This window comes from Haliaeetus leucocephalus, unplaced genomic scaffold, assembly GCF_000737465.1.
Source record: "Haliaeetus leucocephalus isolate CR32 unplaced genomic scaffold, Haliaeetus_leucocephalus-4.0 Scaffold193, whole genome shotgun sequence".
Classification (NCBI taxonomy): Eukaryota; Metazoa; Chordata; class Aves; order Accipitriformes; family Accipitridae; genus Haliaeetus; species Haliaeetus leucocephalus.
The window spans coordinates 523459-523697 of record NW_010972629.1 but is presented as its reverse complement, the minus strand read 5'-3'; positions in this window follow the sequence as shown (position 1 = coordinate 523697).

Here is a 239-nt window from a genome sequence, read left to right as displayed (position 1 = left end):
GGTACCTGCCCCCGGCGGTGTTACAGCCCCGCCGCAGGGGGTCGCTCTGCCCCCCCTTCCCCGTCCCCGCGCAGGCGCCGTTGCGCCGCCGGGGCGAAAGGGGTGGGGTGGGCAGGAAAGGAAGGGGGCGGAGCCACCTCGGCGCGGCCATTGGCTCGACCCAGCCCGGCGGGGCGGGGCGGTCGCGTGCGCCCGCCAAAGCGTTCCGGGCGGGAACGGGGGCGGCGCGGCGTTCCGGG